The following is an 11,811-nucleotide window of genomic DNA, read 5'->3' as shown; positions in this document are numbered from 1 at the left end:
CTGTCTCCCTGTCACGCGGTCTTAGGTGTCTCACAGTACGGACATTGCAATTTATTGCCTCCTTGCAGCATGCCTAAGGCACATTCATGCAGATGAGCAGAGACCCTGGGCATCTTTCTTTTAGTGTTTTTCAGAGTCCGTAGAAAGGCCTCTTTAGTGTCCTAGGTTTTTATAACTGTGACCTTAATTGCCTACCGTCTGTATGCTGTTAGCATGTTCATGTTTATGGTTCATTGAACAAGCATGGAAAACAGTGTTTAAACCCTTTACAATGAAGATCTGTGAAGTTATTTGGATTCTTACGAATGATCTTTGAAAGACAGGGTCCTGATAAAGGGACGTTTCTTTTTTCCTGAGTTTATGTTGGAGGGGGTGGGGCTTAAGCTGCATTGCTGTCTCACTCCACAGCCCTGAGGAAAGAAATGTGTATTTTTGCCCATTTTAACCGCACACCATTGGATTTTATAATGTCGTATGTTTTTCCCCCAACACCACGTTCCATCAATTTGTATAGCAGACCATCATGCCAAATTGAGGCATAAGCTTTTTGGAAATCAACAAAGCATGAGAAGACATTGCCTTTGTTTGGGTTTGTTTGTTTGTCAATTAGGGTGTGCAGGGTCTGTAATTTGGTAAAAAGCCAATTTGACATTTGCTCAGTACATTGTTTTCACTGAGGAAATGAACTAGTCTGCAGTTAATGATTATTTTGCCAAGGTTGCTGTCGACGCGTATCCCAGGTCAAATTTTGGGATTAAATCTCCTCTTGTGGATATAGGTGATCAGTCCATGGGTCCAAATATTGGGGAAGATCCCACAACTAAGGATGATGTTAAAGAGTTTAAGTATAGCCAATTGGAATTTCTCTCTCTCTCTCTCTCTCTCTCTCTCTCTCTCTCTCTCTCTCTCTCTCTCTCTCTCTCTCTCTCTCTCTCTCTCTCTCACTCTCTCTCTCACTCACACACACACACACACACACACACACACACACACACACACACACACACACACACACACACACACACACACACACACACACACACACACACACACACACACACACACACACACTCTTGGCTCACAGTGGGCTCCTATGCTATCAGGACTGTTGCAGCCTGACGTCGGTCTGCGGAGTGTGTTATCGGGCAGATTACTGAGCCTCGGTCATCGTCCTCCTCTTATTGGGTTAGACTCTGGAGCTGCTTCCTGAATTGTCACAGTGTGTGTCCTCCCTCTGTTGGGGCACGGCGGGGATCCTAGGGCCATTATGGGGACTTGATGAAGACACCCTATTCAATTAGGCCGGACGGACACGTCCCCACAAGACTACGCAAATCAGACAGGAAGATCAAATAACCACGTGGCCAAACGGAGAGTCTCACCCATCAACTGTAGCCTGTTCACAGTACTTCTGGTCGGTTTATTGGATGCTATAAGAGTGAATGGATTACCATTGAGACTCATACATTAGCATGCAGACATTATCATAGCATATGTTGTATGAGGTCTCTAGACTATACAGTAAGCCAGATATTAGCCCTACAAGGTCTTATGTAGGCCTATGTAATACATTGGTGTTAGATCAATAGAATAGAATATAGACTAATCGATCAATTCATGAATGATCTCATTACAAGGATGCATCATTAGCGACAAGCTTAACACAACACATTATAGTGGTGTTCCTGGATAATATGGATGATAGTTGTTTTCACGAGGTACGTTCACACAGCTTCTCTTTCCTCAACTCTCTCTCTACATCTCCTCTCCTCCCAAACTCCCTTATTCCCTCTGTAGACCAGCAGGAAGAAATGCAGACCGTGTAGACAAATCAGCTCTCTCCTCTGTCGGCAGCCGCCCAGCACCATCTTCAGTCCCGACACGTCCTCCCTCTCTCCTCCTCTCTTTCCTTCCCCTCTCTCTAACCGTGTATCTCGCAGACTCAAATCCCCCTCAGCCTCTGTCTCCTTTCACAAAAACTGATATGTCCCCCTCGCTCCTGCCTCTGTCTCGAGCCTCCTCTTCTATTTGACACTATAATGATTGGGTCTGTGTGCTTGAGGCTGAAAGGACTCTGGGTGTATAGTGCTGCAGTGTTATTCCTATGGAGAGACTGAGGGGCGTGTATGTGTGGGTTAGTGGTTGAAACGGTTTATCCTCTCTGTGTAATTGATGAGATGGGATGGTACTATGGAAGAGTCCTCCAGTCAACACCCTTGATCGAGACAGTGCGGGCCAATGTGTGGTAGAGTGGTACCATCACCCCCCACACACACACACACACACACACACACACACACACACACACACACACACACACACACACACACACACACACACACACACGCACGCAAACACACACACACACACACACACACACACACACACACACACACACACACATACACACACACACAGTTTCCACTCCCTACACGCATACAGAGGGAGCAGACTTTCATCAGCTCTGGCTTACAAGGCAGAGCGGCTGCGGTTTGATTTTATTTCCAGGCAGGGAGGGTGTTGTTGTTGTCCCCCCCCCCCACCAAAGCACCTCACTCCTCTCTCTCCCTCCCACCCTACAGGCAGCAGGCAGCAAGCAGCAGTACCGAGGCGTGTCAGTGCCACTGAGGCAGTTAATAAATCAGGGATCATAACAGTTCATTCTGCACACAGGCACACTTTATTCCCCCTCTCATAATAAACCTCTTATGTAAGGTGGGGGGGGGGGCGATAAAGCCTATTGACAACACAGCAGAGAGCTCAGGACCACGGATGAAAAGATTGGAAGGGAGAGAGAGAGAGAGGGAGTGAAGGAGAGAGAGAGAGAGGGAGTGAAGGAGAGAGCAAGAGAGAGAGAGGGAGTGAAGGAGAGAGAGAGAGAGAGAGGGAGTGAAGGAGAGAGAGAGAGAGAGAGGGAGTGAAGGAGAGAGAGAGAGAGAGAGAGAGGGAGAGAGAGAGAGGGATGAAGGAAGAGAGAGAGAGAGAGAGAGAGAGAGAGAGAGAGAGAGAGAGAGAGAGAGAGAGAGGGAGTGAAGGGAGAGAGAGAGAGAGAGAGAGAGGGGGGATTCTGTTTGGAGCCCGGGGGAGAGGTGCAGTGCAGCTTGGATCCAGCTTGTTTTGGATTCAGGATGAAACAGAAGCTACTGTACTGCCTACGCTGTACATTGTTGCCTTGAGGGTAACTGCCAACAAACCGCCACCCTTTCATTTGACTATCCAGATGAACGAGACAAAAGTATGGAAGACATATGGAAAACAGTGACCTCATAGGCAAATAAAGCAATGTAGGACAAAAGAGGCCACAGTGCTGTATTGTCAACCATTAATAACAACCCCCATGCTGACACCATCAAGTTCAACCATTAATAACAACCTCAGTGCTGACACCATCAAGTTCAACCATTAATAACAACCCCCGTGCTGACACCATCAAGTTCAACCATTAATAACAACCACAGTGCTGACACCATCAAGTTCAACCATTAATAACAATCCCAGTGCTGACACCATCAAGTTCAATCATTAATAACAACCCCAGTGCTGACACCATCAAGTTCAACCATTAATAACAACCCCCGTGCTGACACCATCAAGTTCAACCATTAATAACAACCACAGTGCTGACACCATCAAGTTCAACCATTAATAACAACCCCCGTGCTGACACCATCAAGTTCAACCATTAATAACAATCCCAGTGCTGACACCATCAAGTTCAATCATTAATAACAACCCCAGTGCTGACACCATCAAGTTCAACCATTAATAACAACCACAGTGCTGACACCATCAAGTTCAACCATTAATAACAACCCCCGTGCTGACACCATCAAGTTCAACCATTAATAACAACCCCCGTGCTGACACCATCAAGTTCAACCATTAATAACAACCCCCGTGCTGACACCATCAAGTTCAACCATTAATAACAACCCCCGTGCTGACACCATCAAGTTCAACCACCATAACCCTTTCAAACACAACTAAGCTACCAGCCCTTTGGTCACTTTCCCTCATCACTACATTCATCACTTTCCCTCATCACTACATTCATCACTTTCCCTCATCACTACATTCATCACTTTCCCTCATCACTACATTCATCACTTTCCCTCATCACTACATTCATCACTTTCCCTCATCACTACATTCATCACTTTCCCTCATCACTACATTCATCACTTTCCCTCATCACTACATTCATCACTTTCCCTCATCACTACATTCATCACTTTCCCTCATCACTACATTCATCACTTTCCCTCATCACTACATTCATCACTTTTCCCTCATTTCTCAGTCTAACTGCTGCAAGCTTGTTGGTGACAAAAACCACCAAACTGTTGATGTGCCAAAACCAGTGAATCACCGGGCAAATCGTATGTTCTGTCTGCACCGGGAGATAATGAGATCAGGTCTGTTCGATGGAGTGTGGAACGTTACATCACTACAAAGCAGGCCAGTAATCATCAGCAATCAATCCCTTTAGGTGGATATGACCCTCCCTCTCTGCACTCTCTGTCTGTCTCTCTCTCTATATAACCCTGGTTGCACGGTGGTGCTGAACAGACTTGACCTATAAGATTAACTTCTTAGACATGAATGATAATCACAGGCTTTATGATGATTATTATAAACCGTTCAACTGCAGTTTTAATTTATCTCTCTCCTCTGTGTGTGTGTGTGTGTGTGTGTGTGTGTGTGTGTGTGTGTGTGTGTGTGTGTGTGTGTGTGTGTGTGTGTGTGTGTGTGTGTGTGTGTGTGTGTGTGTAGGGATGAACAGGAGCTCATAGATGGGGTATGGTGGATTAACACAGGCCAATCCCATGTCCTTTGTACAGTGGTGCACGACCCTAATCTTTCAACACACACACACACACACACACACACACACACACACACACACACACACACACACACACACACACACACACACACACACACACACACACACACACAGGCAGGGGACGAGAGCACATCTGTGTGGTCCTCATCATTGTGTGACTGAGTTAGGGTAGATCCCATGGATTACACTACCCCCCAGCCTCTCACTAAAACTCTATAGCAGAGGAGAAGTCTATAGCAGAGGAGGAGTCTATAGCAAAGGAGGAGTCTATAGCAGAGGAGGAGTCTATAGCAGAGGAGGAGTCTATAGCAGAGGAGGAGTCTATAGCAGGGGAGGAGTCTATAGTAGAGGAGGAGTCTATAGCAGAGGAGGAGTCTATAGCAGAGGAGGAGTCTATAGCAGAGGAGGAGTCTATAGCAGAGGAGGAGTCTATAGTCTATAGAGGAGGAGTCTATAGCAGAGGAGGAGTCTATAGCAGAGGAGGAGTCTATAGCAGAGGAGGAGTCTATAGCAGAGGAGGAGTCTATAGCAGAGGAGGAGTCTATAGCAGAGGAGGAGTCTATAGCAGAGGAGGAGTCTATAGCAGAGGAGGAGCAGAGGAGGAGTCTATAGCAGAGGAGGAGTCTATAGCAGAGGAGGAGTCTATAGCAGAGGAGGAGTCTATAGCAGAGGAGGAGTCTATAGCAGAGGAGGAGTCTATAGCAGGGGAGGAGTCTATAGCAGAGGAGGAGTCGATAGCAGGGAAGGAGTCTATAGCAGAGGAGGAGTCTATAGCAGGGGAGGAGTCTATAGCAGAGGAGGAGTCTGGGGTCTTAAACATTTTCTTCTACTGATTTAGAACCAGGGGTTTCATTGAGGTCACTCTGGGTTCTCCACTGACCACTATCAAATGACATTGCAAAAACAGAAAACAACCTTAAACAGTCTCATCAATGTCTATTTTGTAATTATGGCTATAATCTACGCTACAATTTCTCAGGGAATCATGTGGACTCAGAGCTGCCAGGTCACCTGTGATACACGTCAGTATTCCACCTACATGTCGGAGGACATTGGGAGATGATGTGGAAACCAGCCACTAGGGGCAACAGTGAGCACTGTTACCTTCAAGTAGGTTTTGGTTTTGAGAGGGTGTTGTGGACAGGATGGCAGATGGGTGTAAGCATCTGCCTCTAATTCCAAAGGTTGCATGTTTGAATCCAGTGATACAAAGGTAGTTTTGATATTTTTGTTTTAAGCCTATCCCAAACCTTAAACATTTTGAGTTCATGTCTTTTCGGTAATTTCATAATTTATAAACAATTTAAAACCCACTAAAAATCTGGTGTTTCTATATCAAACGGTTTTGTTATATTTCTGTGATGTATATAAAGTGTAATATTGGGATACAAACTCAAAATGTAATACATTTCAACTCTATATCTGACATGGTGCAGGTGTCTTCTTTCTTTAAGCCCATAACCATGTGTGGGAGGTGTATACTTTAGTTTCAGGGTAGATATGTTTAAGACTACGAAGAAACGCTGTGGGTGACCCTGACGCAGCCCACTGCAGTAAAAGGTTTTAATGCCTAAACTTAACCTTGAACACCTCGAAATTTGACGTTAGGAATAACTTCTGAATTTGAGGCTTGGGAAACATGGATGAACGTCTAATTGTGACGTGAGCCTGTGAGATCTAGTTGACTCAAAGAGCCGATCCAAATCTCAGCCTTATATTCGTACAAAACACATGAAATATCATCCAAACAGTTCCCATTTAGAGTGCAGGTAGATGGATATAACTCAAGGCACAGAGAGACACACAGAGATTTTGCAATCCATTGTCATAGTCTAAGAGACAGAGAAAAAAAAAGTTGAAAGAATCTGTCACAGCTCTCCACAGCTGAGCCCATTTTGTCCCATCTCTGGAAACAGGTGACAAATTACAACCACTGCTTTACCTGAGAGGAAAAATGAAAGGAGAGAGAGAGATGATAGAGGGTGAGAGAGAGATGGAAAATAAGCTTCTTCAAAAGGTCAGAGGAAGGAGCGAGTGAAATCGGGCTGGCAGCACTCCAAAAGCGCTGTGTTTTTGCATTATGGCGGAGAGCGACAGGCAATGAAACACACAACACGGTCGTCGACAACTAGCTACACCAGAAACCTGCCGGGGTCGTCCCCTCATCAAGTCATCAGGCAAAGGTGACACCGTCGCATCGGAAAAATAGAATTCAGCTTTTTATGCAATTTATTGCCACGTCTCTTGCTTTTACAAAGTCAAATATTGGTACATTTAAAGAAGCAGATGTGGCTGCTATCTAAGAGTACTATCATCATTGCTGATCATTCTCAATAATGATCAATAATTGTGGCGATTCCATTGGATAACTTAATGCATCGGAGATTGATACTGCAACGGAGAATAAATGGAGAAAGACTAACGGACAGAAACAGCGTAGAAGGGAAGCTGGTTTACTGAACTCAGTGAAAAGATAGACATGGTATAAAATCCCATTGAGAGAGTAGTGGAGGGAGGAGATACAGATCTGGGAATATTCTCCCAGCTGGACTGACAGGTGCCTGAGGGTGATGGTTAGGGAAGGTGGTCTCCACAAACAACCCAACCACAACCACTCCACAAGATTCCCAAATCTGTCCTATTGGGGAGGCCACACACACACAGTCACACACAGTCACACACAGTCACAAACACACAGTCACACACACATAGTCACACACAGTCACACAAACACACACACACATAGTCACACACAGTCACAAACACACAGTCACACACACACATAGTCACACACAGTCACACACACACACACACAGTCACACACAGCCACACAGTCACACACAGCCACACAGTCACACACACACACACACACACACACACACACACACACACAGCCACACACAGTACACACACACACACACACACACAGTCACACACAGTCACACACACAGTCACACACAGTCACAAACACACAGTCACACACACAAATATCACACACAGTCACACAAACACACACACACATAGTCACACACAGTCTCACACACACACACACACACACACACACACACACACACACACACACACACACACACACACACACACACACACACACACACACACACACACACTACACACACACACAGTCACACACAGTCACACACAGTCACACACAGTCACAAACACACAGTCACACACACAAATATCACACACAGTCACACAAACACACACACACATAGTCACACACAGTCTCACACACACAGTCACACACACAGTCACACACAGTCACACACACAGTCACACACACAGTCACACACACAGTCACACACACACACAGTCACACACACACACACACACACACACACACACACACACACACACACACACACACACACACACACACACACACACACACACACACACACACACACACACACAGTCACACACAGTCACACACAGCTACACACACACACAGTCACACACAGTCACACACAGTCACACAGCAACACAGTCACACACAGCCACACACACACAGCCACACAGTCACACACACACAGCAACACAGTCACACACACACAGTCACACACAGCCACACACAGTCACACACAGCCACACACACACACAGCAGCCTAGCGCTGCAGGGTGCCGCCCCCCCCCCCTCTCTTCTCTCTAACACACCTTCATACCATCTCTCTTCTCTCTAACACACATTCATACCATCTCTCTTCTCTCTAACACATCTTCATACCATCTCTTCTTCTAACACACCTTCATACCATCTCTCTAACACACATTCATACCATCTCTAACACACACATTCATACCTCTCTAACACATTCATACCATCTCTTCTCTCTAACACACATTCATACCATCTCTCTTCTCTCTAACACACCTTCATACCATCTCTCTTCTCTCTAACACACATTCATACCATCTCTCTTCTCTCGAACACACATTCATACCATCTCTTCTCTCTAACACACATTCATACCATCTCTAACACACATTCATACCATCTCTTCTCTCTAACACACATTCATACCATCTCTCTTCTCTCTAACACACATTCATACCATCTCTCTTCTCTCTAACACACCTTCATACCATCTCTCTTCTCTCTAAACACATTCATACCATCTCTTCTCTAACACACCTTCATACCATCTTCTCTCTAACACACATTCATACCATCTCTCTTTCTCTAACACACATTCATACCATCTCTTTCTCTAACACACATTCATACCATCTCTTCTCGAACACACATTCATACCATCTCTCTTCTCTCTAACACACATTCATACCATCTCTTCTCTCTAACACACCTTCATACCATCTTCTTCTCTCTAACACACATTTCATCTCTCTAACACACATTCATACCATCTCTCTTCTCTCTAACACACATTCATACCATTTCTCTTCTCTCTAACACACATTCATACCATCTCTTCTCTCTAACACACATTCATACCATCTCTTCTCTCTAACACACATTCATACCATCTCTTCTCTCTAACACACATTCATACCATCTCTCTTCTCTCTAACACTTCATACCATCTCTCTTCTCTCTAACACACATTCATACCATCTCTTTCTAACACACCTTCATACCATCTCTTCTCTCTAACACACATTCATACCATCTCTTCTCTCTAACACACATTCATACCATCTTCTCTAACACACATTCATACCATCTCTTCTCTCTAACACACATTCATACCATCTCTCTTCTCTAACACATCATTCATACCATCTCTCTAACACCTTCATACCATCTCTTCTCTCTAACACACATTCATACCATCTCTCTTCTCTCATAACACACCTTCATACCATCTTCTCTCTAACACACATTCATACCATCTTCTCTCTAACACACCTTCATACCATCTCTCTTCTCTAACACACATTCATACCATCTCTTCTCTCTAACACACATTCATACCATCTCTCTTCTCTCTAACACACATTCATACCATCTCTCTTCTCTCTAACACACATTCATACCATCTCTCTTCTCTCTAACACACATTCATACCATCTCTCTTCTCTCTAACACACCTTCTTCATACACATTCATACCATCTCTAACACACATTCATACCATCTCTCTAACACACCTTCATACCATCTCTCTTCTCTCTAACACACCTTCATACCATCTCTTCTCTCTAACACACCTTCATACCATCTCTCTTCTCTCTAACACACATTCATACCATCTCTTTCTCTACTTCATACCATCTCTCTTCTCTCTAACACACCTTCATACCATCTCTCTTCTCTCTAACACACATTCATACCATCTCTCTTCTCTCTAACACACCTTCATACCATCTCTCTTCTCTCTAACACACATTCATACCATCTCTTCTCTCTAACACACATTCATACCATCTCTCTTCTCTCTAACACACATTCATACCATCTCTTCTCTCTAACACACCTTCATACCATCTCTCTAACACACATTCATACCATCTCTTCTCTCTAACACACATTCATACCATCTCTCTCTCTCTAACACACATTCATACCATCTCTCTTCTCTCTAACACACATTTACCATCTCTTCTCTAACACACATTCATACCTCTTCTCTCTAACACACATTCATACCATCTCTCTTCTCTAACACACATTCATACCATCTCTTCTCTCTAACACACATTCATACCATCTCTTCTCTCTAACACACATTCATACCATCTCGAACACACCTTCATACCATCCTCTCTAACACACATTCATACCATCTCTTCTCTCTAACACACATTCATACCATCTCTCTAACACACATTCATACCATCTCTTTCTCTAACACACATTCATACCATCTCTCTTTCTCTCTAACACACATTCATACCATCTCTCTTCTCTCTAACACACATTCATACCATCTCTCTAACACACATTCATACCATCTCTCTTCTCTCTAACACACATTCATACCATCTCTTCTCTCTAACACACATTCATACCATCTCTAACACACCTTCATACCATCTCTTCTAACACACCTTCATACCATCTCTCTTCTTCTAACACACATTCATACCATCTCTCTTCTCTCTAACACACATTCATACCATCTCTAACACATTCATACCATCTCTCTTCTCTCTAACACACCTTCATACCATCTCTCTTCTTCTAACACACCTTCATACCATCTCTCTTCTCTTAACACATTCATACCATTCATTCATACCATCTCTTCTCTCTAACACACATTCATGCCATCTCTCTTCTCTAACACACATTCATACCATCTCTCTTCTCTAACACACCTTCATACCATCTCTCTTCTCTCTAACACATTCATACCATCTCTCTTCTTCTCTAACACACATTCATACCATCTCTCTTCTCTCTAACACACATTCATACCATCTCTCTAACACACCTTCATACCATCATCTCTTCTCTTAACACATTCATACCATCTCTCTCTTCTTCTTCAACACACCTTCATACCATCTCTCTAACACACATTCATACCATCTCTTCTTCTCTAAGACACACCTTCATACCATCTCTCTTCTCTCTAACACACCTTCATACCATCTTCTCTCTAACACACATTCATACCATCTCTTCTCTTCTAACACACATTCATACCATCTCTCTTCTCTCTAACACACATTCATACCATCTCTCTTTCTCTAACACACATTCATACCATCTCTCTTCTCTAACACACCTTCATATACATCTCTCTTCTCTCTAACAGCCACATTCATACCATCTCTCTTCTCTCTAACACACATTCATACCATCTCTCTTCTCTCTAACACACCTTCATACCATCTCTTCTCTCTAAACACATTCATACCATCTCTAACACACATTCATACCATCTCTCTTCTCTCTAACACACATTCACTTCACCATCTCTCTTTCTCTAACACACATTCATACCATCTCTAACACACATTCATACCATCTCTTCTCTA

Source organism: Oncorhynchus masou, chromosome 27 (assembly GCF_036934945.1).
Source record: "Oncorhynchus masou masou isolate Uvic2021 chromosome 27, UVic_Omas_1.1, whole genome shotgun sequence".
Taxonomy (NCBI): domain Eukaryota; kingdom Metazoa; phylum Chordata; class Actinopteri; order Salmoniformes; family Salmonidae; genus Oncorhynchus; species Oncorhynchus masou.
The sequence above is the reverse complement of the archived record's forward strand: the minus strand, read 5'-3'. Positions refer to the sequence as shown.